Raw genomic sequence first — 20578 nt, 5'->3', positions numbered from 1 at the left:
TTTTGCATCTGGTCTCCTTTCCTTCCTCATGTAATCATTTAGAAGTGAAATCCACTTTTTTTAAGGCTAGGCTTCTGTAGCAATATAACTTTTCAAAATGTTTTCCAATTGACTGAAACTCCATTGCACAAAACGAGCATGTCATTAATCGTCGATTTAGAGTGGACTGCATTGCCCAGTGTGTGCATTGAGGAGCACATGTTCGTCTTTACTGGGGAGCAAGTTTGCACTCATGAATGTGGCAAAACATTCAAATCCGTAAGTGGGTGACCATTAAAGTCCTACATGCTGCAAATCTCTATATCTGGATACGGAATGACTGAAAAAAGTTATGTCTCCAGTGTCAAAATGTGTGTAATGCACTAGTAATTCATTTCCTTTATTGATCAGTGAGGTAGCCATGTATGGAGGTGCTGTAGAGTGAAAATCAAGTTTCAAATGGGCAGTGATCCCTGTGCCTGGATAGCTCAGTCGGTAGAGCATCAGACTTTTAATCTGAGGGTCCAGGGTTCAAGTCCCTGTTCAGGCGTACCTTTGCTTCTTTTACAAAAAATTAAGCAGGAAATATGAATTGCTCATTCTAATATGTGCTATTTCTGATGGCATCGCAACCTTGGGCAATATGACTCTAAGGTAGTGGAGTCCAGAGTTCTTGGATGCTTTGCCAACATTTCAAGCCTGACTGTGCTTCTAAATAGCATGAAATAGCAATCTTTGTACAAAGTTTTAATATTGGGGAGACAGATTGGTCGAAAAAAAAAGCAGACAGGCGCTGCTGAGATTTGAACTCAGGATCTCCTGTTTACTAGACAGGCGCTTTAACCAACTAAGCCGCAGCACCTTTTTTGCATCTGGTCTCCTTTCCTTCCTCATGTAATCATTTAGAAGTGAAATCCACTTTTTTAAGGCTGGGCTTCTGTTGCAATATAACTTTTCAAAATGTTTTCCAATTGACTGAAACTCCATTGCACAAAACGAGCATGTCATTAATCGTCGATTTAGAGTGGACTGCATTGCCCAGTGTGTGCATTGAGGAGCACATGTTCGTCTTTACTGGGGAGCAAGTTTGCACTCATGAATGTGGCAAAACATTCAAATCCGTAAGTGGGTGAACATTAAAGTCCTAGATGCTGCAAATCTCTATATCTGGATACGGAATGACTGAAAAAAGTTATGTCTCCAGTGTCAAAATGTGTGTAATGCACTAGTAATTCATTTCCTTTATTGACCAGTGAGGTAGCCATGTATGGAGGTGCTGTAGAGTGAAAATCAAGTTTCAAATGGGCAGTGATCCCTGTGCCTGGATAGCTCAGTCGGTAGAGCATCAGACTTTTAATCTGAGGGTCCAGGGTTCAAGTCCCTGTTCAGGCGTACCTTTGCTTCTTTTACAAAAAATTAAGCAGGAAATATGAATTGCTCATTCTAATATGTGCTATTTCTGATGGCATCGCAACCTTGGGCAATATGACTCTAAGGTAGTGGAGTCCAGAGTTCTTGGATGCTTTGCCAACATTTCAAGCCTGACTGTGCTTCTAAATAGCATGAAATAGCAATCTTTGTACAAAGTTTTAATATTGGGGAGACAGATTGGTCGAAAAAAAAGCAGACAGGCGCTGCTGAGATTCGAACTCAGGATCTCCTGTTTACTAGACAGGCGCTTTAACCAACTAAGCCGCAGCACCTTTTTTGCATCTGGTCTCCTTTCCTTCCTCATGTAATCATTTAGAAGTGAAATCCACTTTTTTAAGGCTGGGCTTCTGTTGCAATATAACTTTTCAAAATGTTTTCCAATTGACTGAAACTCCATTGCACAAAACGAGCATGTCATTAATCGTCGATTTAGAGTGGACTGCATTGCCCAGTGTGTGCATTGAGGAGCACATGTTCGTCTTTACTGGGGAGCAAGTTTGCACTCATGAATGTGGCAAAACATTCAAATCCGTAAGTGGGTGAACATTAAAGTCCTAGATGCTGCAAATCTCTATATCTGGATACGGAATGACTGAAAAAAGTTATGTCTCCAGTGTCAAAATGTGTGTAATGCACTAGTAATTCATTTCCTTTATTGCCCAGTGAGGTAGCCATGTATGGAGGTGCTGTAGAGTGAAAATCAAGTTTCAAATGGGCAGTAATCCCTGTGCCTGGATAGCTCAGTCGGTAGAGCATCAGACTTTTAATCTGAGGGTCCAGGGTTCAAGTCCCTGTTCAGGCGTACCTTTGCTTCTTTTACAAAAAATTAAGCAGGAAATATGAATTGCTCATTCTAATATGTGCTATTTCTGATGGCATCGCAACCTTGGGCAATATGACTCTAAGGTAGTGGAGTCCAGAGTTCTTGGATGCTTTGCCAACATTTCAAGCCTGACTGTGCTTCTAAATAGCATGAAATAGCAATCTTTGTACAAAGTTTTAATATTGGGGAGACAGATTGGTCGAAAAAAAAGCAGACAGGCGCTGCTGAGATTCGAACTCAGGATCTCCTGTTTACTAGACAGGCGCTTTAACCAACTAAGCCGCAGCACCTTTTTTGCATCTGGTCTCCTTTCCTTCCTCATGTAATCATTTAGAAGTGAAATCCACTTTTTTAAGGCTGGGCTTCTGTTGCAATATAACTTTTCAAAATGTTTTCCAATTGACTGAAACTCCATTGCACAAAACGAGCATGTCATTAATCGTCGATTTAGAGTGGACTGCATTGCCCAGTGTGTGCATTGAGGAGCACATGTTCGTCTTTACTGGGGAGCAAGTTTGCACTCATGAATGTGGCAAAACATTCAAATCCGTAAGTGGGTGACCATTAAAGTCCTACATGCTGCAAATCTCTATATCTGGATACGGAATGACTGAAAAAAGTTATGTCTCCAGTGTCAAAATGTGTGTAATGCACTAGTAATTCATTTCCTTTATTGACCAGTGAGGTAGCCATGTATGGAGGTGCTGTAGAGTGAAAATCAAGTTTCAAATGGGCAGTGATCCCTGTGCCTGGATAGCTCAGTCGGTAGAGCATCAGACTTTTAATCTGAGGGTCCAGGGTTCAAGTCCCTGTTCAGGCGTACCTTTGCTTCTTTTACAAAAAATTAAGCAGGAAATATGAATTGCTCATTCTAATATGTGCTATTTCTGATGGCATCGCAACCTTGGGCAATATGACTCTAAGGTAGTGGAGTCCAGAGTTCTTGGATGCTTTGCCAACATTTCAAGCCTGACTGTGCTTCTAAATAGCATGAAATAGCAATCTTTGTACAAAGTTTTAATATTGGGGAGACAGATTGGTCGAAAAAAAAGCAGACAGGCGCTGGTGAGATTCGAACTCAGGATCTCCTGTTTACTAGACAGGCGCTTTAACCAACTAAGCCACAGCACCTTTTTTGCATCTGGTCTCCTTTCCTTCCTCATGTAATCATTTAGAAGTGAAATCCACTTTTTTAACGCTGGGCTTCTGTTGCAATATAACTTTTCAAAATGTTTTCCAATTGACTGAAACTCCATTGCACAAAACGAGCATGTCATTAATCGTCGATTTAGAGTGGACTGCATTGCCCAGTGTGTGCATTGAGGAGCACATGTTCGTCTTTACTGGGGAGCAAGTTTGCACTCATGAATGTGGCAAAACATTCAAATCCGTAAGTGGGTGAACATTAAAGTCCTAGATGCTGCAAATCTCTATATCTGGATACGGAATGACTGAAAAAAGTTATGTCTCCAGTGTCAAAATGTGTGTAATGCACTAGTAATTAATTTCCTTTATTGACCAGTGAGGTAGCCATGTATGGAGGTGCTGTAGAGTGAAAATCAAGTTTCAAATGGGCAGTGATCCCTGTGCCTGGATAGCTCAGTCGGTAGAGCATCAGACTTTTAATCTGAGGGTCCAGGGTTCAAGTCACGGTTCAGGCGTACCTTTGCTTCTTTTACAAAAAATTAAGCAGGAAATATGAATTGCTCATTCTAATATGTGCTATTTCTGATGGCATCGCAACCTTGGGCAATATGACTCTAAGGTAGTGGAGTCCAGAGTTCTTGGAGGCTTTGCCAACATTTCAAGCCTGACTGTGCTTCTAAATAGCATGAAATAGCAATCTTTGTACAAAGTTTTAACATTGGGGAGACAGATTGGTCGAAAAAAAAGCAGACAGGCGCTGCTGACATTCAAACTCAGGATCTCCTGTTTACTAGACAGGCGCTTTAACCAACTAAGCCACAGCACCTTTTTTGCATCTGGTCTCCTTTCCTTCCTCATGTAATCATTTAGAAGTGAAATCCACTTTTTTTAAGGCTAGGCTTCTGTAGCAATATAACTTTTCAAAATGTTTTCCAATTGACTGAAACTCCATTGCACAAAACGAGCATGTCATTAATCGTCGATTTAGAGTGGACTGCATTGCCCAGTGTGTGCATTGAGGAGCACATGTTCGTCTTTACTGGGGAGCAAGTTTGCACTCATGAATGTGGCAAAACATTCAAATCCGTAAGTGGGTGACCATTAAAGTCCTACATGCTGCAAATCTCTATATCTGGATACGGAATGACTGAAAAAAGTTATGTCTCCAGTGTCAAAATGTGTGTAATGCACTAGTAATTCATTTCCTTTATTGACCAGTGAGGTAGCCATGTATGGAGGTGCTGTAGAGTGAAAATCAAGTTTCAAATGGGCAGTGATCCCTGTGCCTGGATAGCTCAGTCGGTAGAGCATCAGACTTTTAATCTGAGGGTCCAGGGTTCAAGTCCCTGTTCAGGCGTACCTTTGCTTCTTTTACAAAAAATTAAGCAGGAAATATGAATTGCTCATTCTAATATGTGCTATTTCTGATGGCATCGCAACCTTGGGCAATATGACTCTAAGGTAGTGGAGTCCAGAGTTCTTGGATGCTTTGCCAACATTTCAAGCCTGACTGTGCTTCTAAATAGCATGAAATAGCAATCTTTGTACAAAGTTTTAATATTGGGGAGACAGATTGGTCGAAAAAAAAGCAGACAGGCGCTGGTGAGATTCGAACTCAGGATCTCCTGTTTACTAGACAGGCGCTTTAACCAACTAAGCCACAGCACCTTTTTTGCATCTGGTCTCCTTTCCTTCCTCATGTAATCATTTAGAAGTGAAATCCACTTTTTTAACGCTGGGCTTCTGTTGCAATATAACTTTTCAAAATGTTTTCCAATTGACTGAAACTCCATTGCACAAAACGAGCATGTCATTAATCGTCGATTTAGAGTGGACTGCATTGCCCAGTGTGTGCATTGAGGAGCACATGTTCGTCTTTACTGGGGAGCAAGTTTGCACTCATGAATGTGGCAAAACATTCAAATCCGTAAGTGGGTGAACATTAAAGTCCTAGATGCTGCAAATCTCTATATCTGGATACGGAATGACTGAAAAAAGTTATGTCTCCAGTGTCAAAATGTGTGTAATGCACTAGTAATTAATTTCCTTTATTGACCAGTGAGGTAGCCATGTATGGAGGTGCTGTAGAGTGAAAATCAAGTTTCAAATGGGCAGTGATCCCTGTGCCTGGATAGCTCAGTCGGTAGAGCATCAGACTTTTAATCTGAGGGTCCAGGGTTCAAGTCACGGTTCAGGCGTACCTTTGCTTCTTTTACAAAAAATTAAGCAGGAAATATGAATTGCTCATTCTAATATGTGCTATTTCTGATGGCATCGCAACCTTGGGCAATATGACTCTAAGGTAGAGGAGTCCAGAGTTCTTGGAGGCTTTGCCAACATTTCAAGCCTGACTGTGCTTCTAAATAGCATGAAATAGCAATCTTTGTACAAAGTTTTAACATTGGGGAGACATATTGGTCGAAAAAAAAGCAGACAGGCGCTGCTGACATTCAAACTCAGGATCTCCTGTTTACTAGACAGGCGCTTTAACCAACTAAGCCACAGCACCTTTTTTGCATCTGGTCTCCTTTCCTTCCTCATGTAATCATTTAGAAGTGAAATCCACTTTTTTTAAGGCTAGGCTTCTGTAGCAATATAACTTTTCAAAATGTTTTCCAATTGACTGAAACTCCATTGCACAAAACGAGCATGTCATTAATCGTCGATTTAGAGTGGACTGCATTGCCCAGTGTGTGCATTGAGGAGCACATGTTCGTCTTTACTGGGGAGCAAGTTTGCACTCATGAATGTGGCAAAACATTCAAATCCGTAAGTGGGTGACCATTAAAGTCCTACATGCTGCAAATCTCTATATCTGGATACGGAATGACTGAAAAAAGTTATGTCTCCAGTGTCAAAATGTGTGTAATGCACTAGTAATTCATTTCCTTTATTGACCAGTGAGGTAGCCATGTATGGAGGTGCTGTAGAGTGAAAATCAAGTTTCAAATGGGCAGTGATCCCTGTGCCTGGATAGCTCAGTCGGTAGAGCATCAGACTTTTAATCTGAGGGTCCAGGGTTCAAGTCCCTGTTCAGGCGTACCTTTGCTTCTTTTACAAAAAATTAAGCAGGAAATATGAATTGCTCATTCTAATATGTGCTATTTCTGATGGCATCGCAACCTTGGGCAATATGACTCTAAGGTAGTGGAGTCCAGAGTTCTTGGATGCTTTGCCAACATTTCAAGCCTGACTGTGCTTCTAAATAGCATGAAATAGCAATCTTTGTACAAAGTTTTAATATTGGGGAGACAGATTGGTCGAAAAAAAAAGCAGACAGGCGCTGCTGAGATTTGAACTCAGGATCTCCTGTTTACTAGACAGGCGCTTTAACCAACTAAGCCGCAGCACCTTTTTTGCATCTGGTCTCCTTTCCTTCCTCATGTAATCATTTAGAAGTGAAATCCACTTTTTTAAGGCTGGGCTTCTGTTGCAATATAACTTTTCAAAATGTTTTCCAATTGACTGAAACTCCATTGCACAAAACGAGCATGTCATTAATCGTCGATTTAGAGTGGACTGCATTGCCCAGTGTGTGCATTGAGGAGCACATGTTCGTCTTTACTGGGGAGCAAGTTTGCACTCATGAATGTGGCAAAACATTCAAATCCGTAAGTGGGTGACCATTAAAGTCCTACATGCTGCAAATCTCTATATCTGGATACGGAATGACTGAAAAAAGTTATGTCTCCAGTGTCAAAATGTGTGTAATGCACTAGTAATTCATTTCCTTTATTGACCAGTGAGGTAGCCATGTATGGAGGTGCTGTAGAGTGAAAATCAAGTTTCAAATGGGCAGTGATCCCTGTGCCTGGATAGCTCAGTCGGTAGAGCATCAGACTTTTAATCTGAGGGTCCAGGGTTCAAGTCCCTGTTCAGGCGTACCTTTGCTTCTTTTACAAAAAATTAAGCAGGAAATATGAATTGCTCATTCTAATATGTGCTATTTCTGATGGCATCGCAACCTTGGGCAATATGACTCTAAGGTAGTGGAGTCCAGAGTTCTTGGATGCTTTGCCAACATTTCAAGCCTGACTGTGCTTCTAAATAGCATGAAATAGCAATCTTTGTACAAAGTTTTAATATTGGGGAGACAGATTGGTCGAAAAAAAAGCAGACAGGCGCTGCTGAGATTTGAACTCAGGATCTCCTGTTTACTAGACAGGCGCTTTAACCAACTAAGCCGCAGCACCTTTTTTGCATCTGGTCTCCTTTCCTTCCTCATGTAATCATTTAGAAGTGAAATCCACTTTTTTAAGGCTGGGCTTCTGTTGCAATATAACTTTTCAAAATGTTTTCCAATTGACTGAAACTCCATTGCACAAAACGAGCATGTCATTAATCGTCGATTTAGAGTGGACTGCATTGCCCAGTGTGTGCATTGAGGAGCACATGTTCGTCTTTACTGGGGAGCAAGTTTGCACTCATGAATGTGGCAAAACATTCAAATCCGTAAGTGGGTGAACATTAAAGTCCTAGATGCTGCAAATCTCTATATCTGGATACGGAATGACTGAAAAAAGTTATGTCTCCAGTGTCAAAATGTGTGTAATGCACTAGTAATTCATTTCCTTTATTGCCCAGTGAGGTAGCCATGTATGGAGGTGCTGTAGAGTGAAAATCAAGTTTCAAATGGGCAGTAATCCCTGTGCCTGGATAGCTCAGTCGGTAGAGCATCAGACTTTTAATCTGAGGGTCCAGGGTTCAAGTCCCTGTTTAGGCGTACCTTTGCTTCTTTTACAAAAAATTAAGCAGGAAATATGAATTGCTCATTCTAATATGTGCTATTTCTGATGGCATCGCAACCTTGGGCAATATGACTCTAAGGTAGTGGAGTCCAGAGTTCTTGGATGCTTTGCCAACATTTCAAGCCTGACTGTGCTTCTAAATAGCATGAAATAGCAATCTTTGTACAAAGTTTTAATATTGGGGAGACAGATTGGTCGAAAAAAAAGCAGACAGGCGCTGCTGAGATTCGAACTCAGGATCTCCTGTTTACTAGACAGGCGCTTTAACCAACTAAGCCGCAGCACCTTTTTTGCATATGGTCTCCTTTCCTTCCTCATGTAATCATTTAGAAGTGAAATCCACTTTTTTAAGGCTGGGCTTCTGTTGCAATATAACTTTTCAAAATGTTTTCCAATTGACTGAAACTCCATTGCACAAAACGAGCATGTCATTAATCGTCGATTTAGAGTGGACTGCATTGCCCAGTGTGTGCATTGAGGAGCACATGTTCGTCTTTACTGGGGAGCAAGTTTGCACTCATGAATGTGGCAAAACATTCAAATCCGTAAGTGGGTGACCATTAATGTCCTACATGCTGCAAATCTCTATATCTGGATACGGAATGACTGAAAAAAGTTATGTCTCCAGTGTCAAAATGTGTGTAATGCACTAGTAATTCATTTCCTTTATTGACCAGTGAGGTAGCCATGTATGGAGGTGCTGTAGAGTGAAAATCAAGTTTCAAATGGGCAGTGATCCCTGTGCCTGGATAGCTCAGTCGGTAGAGCATCAGACTTTTAATCTGAGGGTCCAGGGTTCAAGTCCCTGTTCAGGCGTACCTTTGCTTCTTTTACAAAAAATTAAGCAGGAAATATGAATTGCTCATTCTAATATGTGCTATTTCTGATGGCATCGCAACCTTGGGCAATATGACTCTAAGGTAGTGGAGTCCAGAGTTCTTGGATGCTTTGCCAACATTTCAAGCCTGACTGTGCTTCTAAATAGCATGAAATAGCAATCTTTGTACAAAGTTTTAATATTGGGGAGACAGATTGGTTGAAAAAAAAGCAGACAGGCGCTGCTGAGATTCAAACTCAGGATCTCCTGTTTACTAGACAGGCGCTTTAACCAACTAAGCCGCAGCACCTTTTTTGCATCTGGTCTCCTTTCCTTCCTCATGTAATCATTTAGAAGTGAAATCCACTTTTTTAAGGCTGGGCTTCTGTTGCAATATAACTTTTCAAAATGTTTTCCAATTGACTGAAACTCCATTGCACAAAACGAGCATGTCATTAATCGTCGATTTAGAGTGGACTGCATTGCCCAGTGTGTGCATTGAGGAGCACATGTTCGTCTTTACTGGGGAGCAAGTTTGCACTCATGAATGTGGCAAAACATTCAAATCCGTAAGTGGGTGAACATTAAAGTCCTAGATGCTGCAAATCTCTATATCTGGATACGGAATGTCTGAAAAAAGTTATGTCTCCAGTGTCAAAATGTGTGTAATGCACTAGTAATTCATTTCCTTTATTGACCAGTGAGGTAGCCATGTATGGAGGTGCTGTAGAGTGAAAATCAAGTTTCAAATGGGCAGTGATCCCTGTGCCTGGATAGCTCAGTCGGTAGAGCATCAGACTTTTAATCTGAGGGTCCAGGGTTCAAGTCCCTGTTCAGGCGTACCTTTGCTTCTTTTACAAAAAATTAAGCAGGAAATATGAATTGCTCATTCTAATATGTGCTATTTCTGATGGCATCGCAACCTTGGGCAATATGACTCTAAGGTAGTGGAGTCCAGAGTTCTTGGATGCTTTGCCAACATTTCAAGCCTGACTGTGCTTCTAAATAGCATGAAATAGCAATCTTTGTACAAAGTTTTAATATTGGGGAGACAGATTGGTCGAAAAAAAAGCAGACAGGCGCTGCTGAGATTTGAACTCAGGATCTCCTGTTTACTAGACAGGCGCTTTAACCAACTAAGCCGCAGCACCTTTTTTGCATCTGGTCTCCTTTCCTTCCTCATGTAATCATTTAGAAGTGAAATCCACTTTTTTAAGGCTGGGCTTCTGTTGCAATATAACTTTTCAAAATGTTTTCCAATTGACTGAAACTCCATTGCACAAAACGAGCATGTCATTAATCGTCGATTTAGAGTGGACTGCATTGCCCAGTGTGTGCATTGAGGAGCACATGTTCGTCTTTACTGGGGAGCAAGTTTGCACTCATGAATGTGGCAAAACATTCAAATCCGTAAGTGGGTGAACATTAAAGTCCTAGAGGCTGCAAATCTCTATATCTGGATACGGAATGACTGAAAAAAGTTATGTCTCCAGTGTCAAAATGTGTGTAATGCACTAGTAATTCATTTCCTTTATTGCCCAGTGAGGTAGCCATGTATGGAGGTGCTGTAGAGTGAAAATCAAGTTTCAAATGGGCAGTAATCCCTGTGCCTGGATAGCTCAGTCGGTAGAGCATCAGACTTTTAATCTGAGGGTCCAGGGTTCAAGTCCCTGTTTAGGCGTACCTTTGCTTCTTTTACAAAAAATTAAGCAGGAAATATGAATTGCTCATTCTAATATGTGCTATTTCTGATGGCATCGCAACCTTGGGCAATATGACTCTAAGGTAGTGGAGTCCAGAGTTCTTGGATGCTTTGCCAACATTTCAAGCCTGACTGTGCTTCTAAATAGCATGAAATAGCAATCTTTGTACAAAGTTTTAATATTGGGGAGACAGATTGGTCGAAAAAAAAGCAGACAGGCGCTGCTGAGATTCGAACTCAGGATCTCCTGTTTACTAGACAGGCGCTTTAACCAACTAAGCCGCAGCACCTTTTTTGCATCTGGTCTCCTTTCCTTCCTCATGTAATCATTTAGAAGTGAAATCCACTTTTTTAAGGCTGGGCTTCTGTTGCAATATAACTTTTCAAAATGTTTTCCAATTGACTGAAACTCCATTGCACAAAACGAGCATGTCATTAATCGTCGATTTAGAGTGGACTGCATTGCCCAGTGTGTGCATTGAGGAGCACATGTTCGTCTTTACTGGGGAGCAAGTTTGCACTCATGAATGTGGCAAAACATTCAAATCCGTAAGTGGGTGACCATTAATGTCCTACATGCTGCAAATCTCTATATCTGGATACGGAATGACTGAAAAAAGTTATGTCTCCAGTGTCAAAATGTGTGTAATGCACTAGTAATTCATTTCCTTTATTGACCAGTGAGGTAGCCATGTATGGAGGTGCTGTAGAGTGAAAATCAAGTTTCAAATGGGCAGTGATCCCTGTGCCTGGATAGCTCAGTCGGTAGAGCATCAGACTTTTAATCTGAGGGTCCAGGGTTCAAGTCCCTGTTCAGGCGTACCTTTGCTTCTTTTACAAAAAATTAAGCAGGAAATATGAATTGCTCATTCTAATATGTGCTATTTCTGATGGCATCGCAACCTTGGGCAATATGACTCTAAGGTAGTGGAGTCCAGAGTTCTTGGATGCTTTGCCAACATTTCAAGCCTGACTGTGCTTCTAAATAGCAATCTTTGTACAAAGTTTTAATATTGGGGAGACAGATTGGTCGAAAAAAAAGCAGACAGGCGCTGCTGAGATTCAAACTCAGGATCTCCTGTTTACTAGACAGGCGCTTTAACCAACTAAGCCGCAGCACCTTTTTTGCATCTGGTCTCCTTTCCTTCCTCATGTAATCATTTAGAAGTGAAATCCACTTTTTTAAGGCTGGGCTTCTGTTGCAATATAACTTTTCAAAATGTTTTCCAATTGACTGAAACTCCATTGCACAAAACGAGCATGTCATTAATCGTCGATTTAGAGTGGACTGCATTGCCCAGTGTGTGCATTGAGGAGCACATGTTCGTCTTTACTGGGGAGCAAGTTTGCACTCATGAATGTGGCAAAACATTCAAATCCGTAAGTGGGTGAACATTAAAGTCCTAGATGCTGCAAATCTCTATATCTGGATACGGAATGTCTGAAAAAAGTTATGTCTCCAGTGTCAAAATGTGTGTAATGCACTAGTAATTCATTTCCTTTATTGACCAGTGAGGTAGCCATGTATGGAGGTACTGTAGAGTGAAAATCAAGTTTCAAATGGGCAGTGATCCCTGTGCCTGGATAGCTCAGTCGGTAGAGCATCAGACTTTTAATCTGAGGGTCCAGGGTTCAAGTCCCTGTTCAGGCGTACCTTTGCTTCTTTTACAAAAAATTAAGCAGGAAATATGAATTGCTCATTCTAATATGTGCTATTTCTGATGGCATCGCAACCTTGGGCAATATGACTCTAAGGTAGTGGAGTCCAGAGTTCTTGGAGGCTTTGCCAACATTTCAAGCCTGACTGTGCTTCTAAATAGCATGAAATAGCAATCTTTGTACAAAGTTTTAACATTGGGGAGACAGATTGGTCGAAAAAAAAGCAGACAGGCGCTGCTGAGATTCAAACTCAGGATCTCCTGTTTACTAGACAGGCGCTTTAACCAACTAAGCCACAGCACCTTTTTTGCATCTGGTCTCCTTTCCTTCCTCATGTAATCATTTAGAAGTGAAATCCACTTTTTTTAAGGCTAGGCTTTTGTTGCAATATAACTTTTCAAAATGTTTTCCAATTGACTGAAACTCCATTGCACAAAACGAGCATGTCAGTAATCGTCGATTTAGAGTGGACTGCATTGCCCAGTGTGTGCATTGAGGAGCACATGTTCGTCTTTACTGGGGAGCAAGTTTGCACTCATGAATGTGGCAAAACATTCAAATCCGTAAGTGGGTGACCATTAAAGTCCTACATGCTGCAAATCTCTATATCTGGATACGGAATGACTGAAAAAAGTTATGTCTCCAGTGTCAAAATGTGTGTAATGCACTAGTAATTCATTTCCTTTATTGACCAGTGAGGTAGCCATGTATGGAGGTGCTGTAGAGTGAAAATCAAGTTTCAAATGGGCAGTGATCCCTGTGCCTGGATAGCTCAGTCGGTAGAGCATCAGACTTTTAATCTGAGGGTCCAGGGTTCAAGTCCCTGTTCAGGCGTACCTTTGCTTCTTTTACAAAAAATTAAGCAGGAAATATGAATTGCTCATTCTAATATGTGCTATTTCTGATGGCATCGCAACCTTGGGCAATATGACTCTAAGGTAGTGGAGTCCAGAGTTCTTGGAGGCTTTGCCAACATTTCAAGCCTGACTGTGCTTCTAAATAGCATGAAATAGCAATCTTTGTACAAAGTTTTAACATTGGGGAGACAGATTGGTCGAAAAAAAAGCAGACAGGCGCTGCTGAGATTCAAACTCAGGATCTCCTGTTTACTAGACAGGCGCTTTAACCAACTAAGCCACAGCACCTTTTTTGCATCTGGTCTCCTTTCCTTCCTCATGTAATCATTTAGAAGTGAAATCCACTTTTTTTAAGGCTAGGCTTCTGTAGCAATATAACTTTTCAAAATGTTTTCCAATTGACTGAAACTCCATTGCACAAAACGAGCATGTCATTAATCGTCGATTTAGAGTGGACTGCATTGCCCAGTGTGTGCATTGAGGAGCACATGTTCGTCTTTACTGGGGAGCAAGTTTGCACTCATGAATGTGGCAAAACATTCAAATCCGTAAGTGGGTGAACATTAAAGTCCTAGATGCTGCAAATCTCTATATCTGGATACGGAATGACTGAAAAAAGTTATGTCTCCAGTGTCAAAATGTGTGTAATGCACTAGTAATTCATTTCCTTTATTGCCCAGTGAGGTAGCCATGTATGGAGGTGCTGTAGAGTGAAAATCAAGTTTCAAATGGGCAGTGATCTCTGTGCCTGGATAGCTCAGTCGGTAGAGCATCAGACTTTTCATCTGAGGGTCCAGGGTTCAAGTCCCTGTTCAGGCGTACCTTTGCTTCTTTTACAAAAAATTAAGCAGGAAATATGAATTGCTCATTCTAATATGTGCTATTTCTGATGGCATCGCAACCTTGGGCAATATGACTCTAAGGTAGTGGAGTCCAGAGTTCTTGGATGCTTTGCCAACATTTCAAGCCTGACTGTGCTTCTAAATAGCATGAAATAGCAATCTTTGTACAAAGTTTTAATATTGGGGAGACAGATTGGTCGAAAAAAAAGCAGACAGGCGCTGCTGAGATTTGAACTCAGGATCTCCTGTTTACTAGACAGGCGCTTTAACCAACTAAGCCGCAGCACCTTTTTTGCATCTGGTCTCCTTTCCTTCCTCATGTAATCATTTAGAAGTGAAATCCACTTTTTTAAGGCTGGGCTTCTGTTGCAATATAACTTTTCAAAATGTTTTCCAATTGACTGAAACTCCATTGCACAAAACGAGCATGTCATTAATCGTCGATTTAGAGTGGACTGCATTGCCCAGTGTGTGCATTGAGGAGCACATGTTCGTCTTTACTGGGGAGCAAGTTTGCACTCATGAATGTGGCAAAACATTCAAATCCGTAAGTGGGTGAACATTAAAGTCCTAGATGCTGCAAATCTCTATATCTGGATACGGAATGACTGAAAAAAGTTATGTCTCCAGTGTCAAAATGTGTGTAATGCACTAGTAATTCATTTCCTTTATTGCCCAGTGAGGTAGCCATGTATGGAGGTGCTGTAGAGTGAAAATCAAGTTTCAAATGGGCAGTAATCCCTGTGCCTGGATAGCTCAGTCGGTAGAGCATCAGACTTTTAATCTGAGGGTCCAGGGTTCAAGTCCCTGTTCAGGCGTACCTTTGCTTCTTTTACAAAAAATTAAGCAGGAAATATGAATTGCTCATTCTAATATGTGCTATTTCTGATGGCATCGCAACCTTGGGCAATATGACTCTAAGGTAGTGGAGTCCAGAGTTCTTGGATGCTTTGCCAACATTTCAAGCCTGACTGTGCTTCTAAATAGCATGAAATAGCAATCTTTGTACAAAGTTTTAATATTGGGGAGACAGATTGGTCGAAAAAAAAGCAGACAGGCGCTGCTGAGATTCGAACTCAGGATCTCCTGTTTACTAGACAGGCGCTTTAACCAACTAAGCCGCAGCACCTTTTTTGCATCTGGTCTCCTTTCCTTCCTCATGTAATCATTTAGAAGTGAAATCCACTTTTTTAAGGCTGGGCTTCTGTTGCAATATAACTTTTCAAAATGTTTTCCAATTGACTGAAACTCCATTGCACAAAACGAGCATGTCATTAATCGTCGATTTAGAGTGGACTGCATTGCCCAGTGTGTGCATTGAGGAGCACATGTTCGTCTTTACTGGGGAGCAAGTTTGCACTCATGAATGTGGCAAAACATTCAAATCCGTAAGTGGGTGACCATTAAAGTCCTACATGCTGCAAATCTCTATATCTGGATACGGAATGACTGAAAAAAGTTATGTCTCCAGTGTCAAAATGTGTGTAATGCACTAGTAATTCATTTCCTTTATTGACCAGTGAGGTAGCCATGTATGGAGGTGCTGTAGAGTGAAAATCAAGTTTCAAATGGGCAGTGATCCCTGTGCCTGGATAGCTCAGTCGGTAGAGCATCAGACTTTTAATCTGAGGGTCCAGGGTTCAAGTCCCTGTTCAGGCGTACCTTTGCTTCTTTTACAAAAAATTAAGCAGGAAATATGAATTGCTCATTCTAATATGTGCTATTTCTGATGGCATCGCAACCTTGGGCAATATGACTCTAAGGTAGTGGAGTCCAGAGTTCTTGGATGCTTTGCCAACATTTCAAGCCTGACTGTGCTTCTAAATAGCATGAAATAGCAATCTTTGTACAAAGTTTTAATATTGGGGAGACAGATTGGTCGAAAAAAAAGCAGACAGGCGCTGGTGAGATTCGAACTCAGGATCTCCTGTTTACTAGACAGGCGCTTTAACCAACTAAGCCACAGCACCTTTTTTGCATCTGGTCTCCTTTCCTTCCTCATGTAATCATTTAGAAGTGAAATCCACTTTTTTAACGCTGGGCTTCTGTTGCAATATAACTTTTCAAAATGTTTTCCAATTGACTGAAACTCCATTGCACAAAACGAGCATGTCATTAATCGTCGATTTAGAGTGGACTGCATTGCCCAGTGTGTGCATTGAGGAGCACATGTTCGTCTTTACTGGGGAGCAAGTTTGCACTCATGAATGTGGCAAAACATTCAAATCCGTAAGTGGGTGAACATTAAAGTCCTAGATGCTGCAAATCTCTATATCTGGATACGGAATGACTGAAAAAAGTTATGTCTCCAGTGTCAAAATGTGTGTAATGCACTAGTAATTAATTTCCTTTATTGACCAGTGAGGTAGCCATGTATGGAGGTGCTGTAGAGTGAAAATCAAGTTTCAAATGGGCAGTGATCCCTGTGCCTGGATAGCTCAGTCGGTAGAGCATCAGACTTTTAATCTGAGGGTCCAGGGTTCAAGTCACGGTTCAGGCGTACCTTTGCTTCTTTTACAAAAAATTAAGCAGGAAATATGAATTGCTCATTCTAATATGTGCTATTTCTGATGGCATCGCAACCTTGGGCAATATGACTCTAAGGTAGTGGAGTCCAGAGTTCTTGGAGGCTTTGCCAACATTTTAAGCCTGACTGTGCTTCTAAATAGCATGAAATAGCAATCTTTGTACAAAGTTTTAACATTGGGGAGACAGATTGGTCGAAAAAAAAGCAGACAGGCGCTGCTGACATTCAAACTCAGGATCTCCTGTTTACTAGACAGGCGCTTTAACCAACTAAGCCACAGCACCTTTTTTGCATCTGGTCTCCTTTCCTTCCTCATGTAATCATTTAGAAGTGAAATCCACTTTTTTTAAGGCTAGGCTTCTGTAGCAATATAACTTTTCAAAATGTTTTCCAATTGACTGAAACTCCATTGCACAAAACGAGCATGTCATTAATCGTCGATTTAGAGTGGACTGCATTGCCCAGTGTGTGCATTGAGGAGCACATGTTCGTCTTTACTGGGGAGCAAGTTTGCACTCATGAATGTGGCAAAACATTCAAATCCGTAAGTGGGTGACCATTAAAGTCCTACATGCTGCAAATCTCTATATCTGGATACGGAATGACTGAAAAAAGTTATGTCTCCAGTGTCAAAATGTGTGTAATGCACTAGTAATTCATTTCCTTTATTGACCAGTGAGGTAGCCATGTATGGAGGTGCTGTAGAGTGAAAATCAAGTTTCAAATGGGCAGTGATCCCTGTGCCTGGATAGCTCAGTCGGTAGAGCATCAGACTTTTAATCTGAGGGTCCAGGGTTCAAGTCCCTGTTCAGGCGTACCTTTGCTTCTTTTACAAAAAATTAAGCAGGAAATATGAATTGCTCATTCTAATATGTGCTATTTCTGATGGCATCGCAACCTTGGGCAATATGACTCTAAGGTAGTGGAGTCCAGAGTTCTTGGATGCTTTGCCAACATTTCAAGCCTGACTGTGCTTCTAAATAGCATGAAATAGCAATCTTTGTACAAAGTTTTAATATTGGGGAGACAGATTGGTCGAAAAAAAAGCAGACAGGCGCTGGTGAGATTCGAACTCAGGATCTCCTGTTTACTAGACAGGCGCTTTAACCAACTAAGCCACAGCACCTTTTTTGCATCTGGTCTCCTTTCCTTCCTCATGTAATCATTTAGAAGTGAAATCCACTTTTTTAACGCTGGGCTTCTGTTGCAATATAACTTTTCAAAATGTTTTCCAATTGACTGAAACTCCATTGCACAAAACGAGCATGTCATTAATCGTCGATTTAGAGTGGACTGCATTGCCCAGTGTGTGCATTGAGGAGCACATGTTCGTCTTTACTGGGGAGCAAGTTTGCACTCATGAATGTGGCAAAACATTCAAATCCGTAAGTGGGTGAACATTAAAGTCCTAGATGCTGCAAATCTCTATATCTGGATACGGAATGACTGAAAAAAGTTATGTCTCCAGTGTCAAAATGTGTGTAATGCACTAGTAATTAATTTCCTTTATTGACCAGTGAGGTAGCCATGTATGAAGGTGCTGTAGAGTGAAAATCAAGTTTCAAATGGGCAGTGATCCCTGTGCCTGGATAGCTCAGTCGGTAGAGCATCAGACTTTTAATCTGAGGGTCCAGGGTTCAAGTCCCTGTTCAGGCGTACCTTTGCTTCTTTTACAAAAAATTAAGCAGGAAATATGAATTGCTCATTCTAATATGTGCTATTTCTGATGGCATCGCAACCTTGGGCAATATGACTCTAAGGTAGTGGAGTCCAGAGTTCTTGGATGCTTTGCCAACATTTCAAGCCTGACTGTGCTTCTAAATAGCATGAAATAGCAATCTTTGTACAAAGTTTTAATATTGGGGAGACAGATTGGTCGAAAAAAAAGCAGACAGGCGCTGCTGAGATTTGAACTCAGGATCTCCTGTTTACTAGACAGGCGCTTTAACCAACTAAGCCGCAGCACCTTTTTTGCATCTGGTCTCCTTTCCTTCCTCATGTAATCATTTAGAAGTGAAATCCACTTTTTTAAGGCTGGGCTTCTGTTGCAATATAACTTTTCAAAATGTTTTCCAATTGACTGAAACTCCATTGCACAAAACGAGCATGTCATTAATCGTCGATTTAGAGTGGACTGCATTGCCCAGTGTGTGCATTGAGGAGCACATGTTCGTCTTTACTGGGGAGCAAGTTTGCACTCATGAATGTGGCAAAACATTCAAATCCGTAAGTGGGTGAACATTAAAGTCCTAGATGCTGCAAATCTCTATATCTGGATACGGAATGACTGAAAAAAGTTATGTCTCCAGTGTCAAAATGTGTGTAATGCACTAGTAATTCATTTCCTTTATTGCCCAGTGAGGTAGCCATGTATGGAGGTGCTGTAGAGTGAAAATCAAGTTTCAAATGGGCAGTAATCCCTGTGCCTGGATAGCTCAGTCGGTAGAGCATCAGACTTTTAATCTGAGGGTCCAGGGTTCAAGTCCCTGTTTAGGCGTACCTTTGCTTCTTTTACAAAAAATTAAGCAGGAAATATGAATTGCTCATTCTAATATGTGCTATTTCTGATGGCATCGCAACCTTGGGCAATATGACTCTAAGGTAGTGGAGTCCAGAGTTCTTGGATGCTTTGCCAACATTTCAAGCCTGACTGTGCTTCTAAATAGCATGAAATAGCAATCTTTGTACAAAGTTTTAATATTGGGGAGACAGATTGGTCGAAAAAAAAGCAGACAGGCGCTGCTGAGATTCGAACTCAGGATCTCCTGTTTACTAGACAGGCGCTTTAACCAACTAAGCCGCAGCACCTTTTTTGCAGCTGGTCTCCTTTCCTTCCTCATGTAATCATTTAGAAGTGAAATCCACTTTTTTAAGGCTGGGCTTCTGTTGCAATATAACTTTTCAAAATGTTTTCCAATTGACTGAAACTCCATTGCACAAAACGAGCATGTCATTAATCGTCGATTTAGAGTGGACTGCATTGCCCAGTGTGTGCATTGAGGAGCACATGTTCGTCTTTACTGGGGAGCAAGTTTGCACTCATGAATGTGGCAAAACATTCAAATCCGTAAGTGGGTGACCATTAATGTCCTACATGCTGCAAATCTCTATATCTGGATACGGAATGACTGAAAAAAGTTATGTCTCCAGTGTCAAAATGTGTGTAATGCACTAGTAATTCATTTCCTTTATTGACCAGTGAGGTAGCCATGTATGGAGGTGCTGTAGAGTGAAAATCAAGTTTCAAATGGGCAGTGATCCCTGTGCCTGGATAGCTCAGTCGGTAGAGCATCAGACTTTTAATCTGAGGGTCCAGGGTTCAAGTCCCTGTTCAGGCGTACCTTTGCTTCTTTTACAAAAAATTAAGCAGGAAATATGAATTGCTCATTCTAATATGTGCTATTTCTGATGGCATCGCAACCTTGGGCAATATGACTCTAAGGTAGTGGAGTCCAGAGTTCTTGGATGCTTTGCCAACATTTCAAGCCTGACTGTGCTTCTAAATAGCAATCTTTGTACAAAGTTTTAATATTGGGGAGACAGATTGGTCGAAAAAAAAGCAGACAGGCGCTGCTGAGATTCAAACTCAGGATCTCCTGTTTACTAGACAGGCGCTTTAACCAACTAAGCCGCAGCACCTTTTTTGCATCTGGTCTCCTTTCCTTCCTCATGTAATCATTTAGAAGTGAAATCCACTTTTTTAAGGCTGGGCTTCTGTTGCAATATAACTTTTCAAAATGTTTTCCAATTGACTGAAACTCCATTGCACAAAACGAGCATGTCATTAATCGTCGATTTAGAGTGGACTGCATTGCCCAGTGTGTGCATTGAGGAGCACATGTTCGTCTTTACTGGGGAGCAAGTTTGCACTCATGAATGTGGCAAAACATTCAAATCCGTAAGTGGGTGAACATTAAAGTCCTAGATGCTGCAAATCTCTATATCTGGATACGGAATGTCTGAAAAAAGTTATGTCTCCAGTGTCAAAATGTGTGTAATGCACTAGTAATTCATTTCCTTTATTGACCAGTGAGGTAGCCATGTATG

The 20578-nt window shown here is 41.1% G+C and overlaps 17 non-coding genes across 17 annotated transcripts; all 17 read left to right on the top strand.

The window, feature by feature from the left end:
- Positions 1-456: 456 nt before the first annotated feature.
- TRNAK-UUU (transfer RNA lysine (anticodon UUU)) lies at positions 457-529 on the top strand. The gene has a single exon. It is a non-coding gene; the product is annotated as a tRNA-Lys (tRNA).
- Positions 530-1298: 769 nt separating this feature from the next.
- TRNAK-UUU (transfer RNA lysine (anticodon UUU)) lies at positions 1299-1371 on the top strand. Its single transcript has one exon. It is a non-coding gene; the product is annotated as a tRNA-Lys (tRNA).
- Positions 1372-2139: 768 nt separating this feature from the next.
- On the top strand, positions 2140-2212 carry TRNAK-UUU (transfer RNA lysine (anticodon UUU)). The gene has a single exon. It is a non-coding gene; the product is annotated as a tRNA-Lys (tRNA).
- A 768-nt stretch (positions 2213-2980) lies between these two features.
- Positions 2981-3053, top strand: TRNAK-UUU (transfer RNA lysine (anticodon UUU)). Its single transcript has one exon. It is a non-coding gene; the product is annotated as a tRNA-Lys (tRNA).
- A 1610-nt stretch (positions 3054-4663) lies between these two features.
- Positions 4664-4736, top strand: TRNAK-UUU (transfer RNA lysine (anticodon UUU)). Its single transcript has one exon. It is a non-coding gene; the product is annotated as a tRNA-Lys (tRNA).
- A 1610-nt stretch (positions 4737-6346) lies between these two features.
- Positions 6347-6419, top strand: TRNAK-UUU (transfer RNA lysine (anticodon UUU)). Its single transcript has one exon. It is a non-coding gene; the product is annotated as a tRNA-Lys (tRNA).
- A 769-nt stretch (positions 6420-7188) lies between these two features.
- TRNAK-UUU (transfer RNA lysine (anticodon UUU)) lies at positions 7189-7261 on the top strand. The gene has a single exon. It is a non-coding gene; the product is annotated as a tRNA-Lys (tRNA).
- A 1609-nt stretch (positions 7262-8870) lies between these two features.
- TRNAK-UUU (transfer RNA lysine (anticodon UUU)) lies at positions 8871-8943 on the top strand. Its single transcript has one exon. It is a non-coding gene; the product is annotated as a tRNA-Lys (tRNA).
- Positions 8944-9711: 768 nt separating this feature from the next.
- On the top strand, positions 9712-9784 carry TRNAK-UUU (transfer RNA lysine (anticodon UUU)). Its single transcript has one exon. It is a non-coding gene; the product is annotated as a tRNA-Lys (tRNA).
- Positions 9785-11393: 1609 nt separating this feature from the next.
- TRNAK-UUU (transfer RNA lysine (anticodon UUU)) lies at positions 11394-11466 on the top strand. Its single transcript has one exon. It is a non-coding gene; the product is annotated as a tRNA-Lys (tRNA).
- A 758-nt stretch (positions 11467-12224) lies between these two features.
- On the top strand, positions 12225-12297 carry TRNAK-UUU (transfer RNA lysine (anticodon UUU)). Its single transcript has one exon. It is a non-coding gene; the product is annotated as a tRNA-Lys (tRNA).
- Positions 12298-13066: 769 nt separating this feature from the next.
- Positions 13067-13139, top strand: TRNAK-UUU (transfer RNA lysine (anticodon UUU)). Its single transcript has one exon. It is a non-coding gene; the product is annotated as a tRNA-Lys (tRNA).
- Positions 13140-14749: 1610 nt separating this feature from the next.
- Positions 14750-14822, top strand: TRNAK-UUU (transfer RNA lysine (anticodon UUU)). The gene has a single exon. It is a non-coding gene; the product is annotated as a tRNA-Lys (tRNA).
- Positions 14823-15590: 768 nt separating this feature from the next.
- Positions 15591-15663, top strand: TRNAK-UUU (transfer RNA lysine (anticodon UUU)). Its single transcript has one exon. It is a non-coding gene; the product is annotated as a tRNA-Lys (tRNA).
- A 1610-nt stretch (positions 15664-17273) lies between these two features.
- TRNAK-UUU (transfer RNA lysine (anticodon UUU)) lies at positions 17274-17346 on the top strand. Its single transcript has one exon. It is a non-coding gene; the product is annotated as a tRNA-Lys (tRNA).
- A 768-nt stretch (positions 17347-18114) lies between these two features.
- Positions 18115-18187, top strand: TRNAK-UUU (transfer RNA lysine (anticodon UUU)). The gene has a single exon. It is a non-coding gene; the product is annotated as a tRNA-Lys (tRNA).
- A 1609-nt stretch (positions 18188-19796) lies between these two features.
- On the top strand, positions 19797-19869 carry TRNAK-UUU (transfer RNA lysine (anticodon UUU)). Its single transcript has one exon. It is a non-coding gene; the product is annotated as a tRNA-Lys (tRNA).
- Positions 19870-20578: the final 709 nt, after the last annotated feature.

Source organism: Ambystoma mexicanum, unplaced genomic scaffold, assembly GCF_040938575.1.
Source record: "Ambystoma mexicanum isolate Mex_15411 unplaced genomic scaffold, UKY_AmexF1_1 Mex_scaf1, whole genome shotgun sequence".
NCBI classification, from domain to species: domain Eukaryota; kingdom Metazoa; phylum Chordata; class Amphibia; order Caudata; family Ambystomatidae; genus Ambystoma; species Ambystoma mexicanum.
Note: the sequence above shows the minus strand (reverse complement) of the source record. Positions and strands in the feature narration are given on the sequence as shown.